Here is a 299-nt window from a genome sequence, read left to right as displayed (position 1 = left end):
GCCCTGAACATTACACTGACTGAGATGCACTGACCTGAACATTACACCACCCTAAACATTTCACTGCCTGGACGCACTGTACCGAACATCACACTGCCCTGAACATTACAGTGTCTGAGACGCACTGCCCTGAACCTTACACTGCCTTGAAAATTACACTGCCTGAGACGTACTGTCCTGAACATTACACTGCCCTGAACATTACACTGCCTGAGATGCACTGCCCTGAACATTACACTGCCCTGAACATTACACTGCCTGAGATGCACTGACCTGAACATTACACTGCCCTGAACATT

At 48.5% G+C, this 299-nt stretch overlaps 1 protein-coding gene across 1 annotated transcript in view; it reads right to left on the bottom strand.

Moving 5' to 3' along the window:
* LOC125485905 (tripartite motif-containing protein 16-like) overlaps positions 1-299 on the bottom strand; it is a 75,478-nt gene that overhangs the window by 39,970 nt on the left and 35,209 nt on the right. The window lies entirely within an intron of this gene.

The sequence above is a fragment of the Rhincodon typus genome, chromosome 23 (assembly GCF_021869965.1).
Source record: "Rhincodon typus isolate 14 chromosome 23, sRhiTyp1.1, whole genome shotgun sequence".
Lineage (NCBI taxonomy): Eukaryota > Metazoa > Chordata > Chondrichthyes > Orectolobiformes > Rhincodontidae > Rhincodon > Rhincodon typus.
Note: the sequence above shows the minus strand (reverse complement) of the source record. Positions and strands in the feature narration are given on the sequence as shown.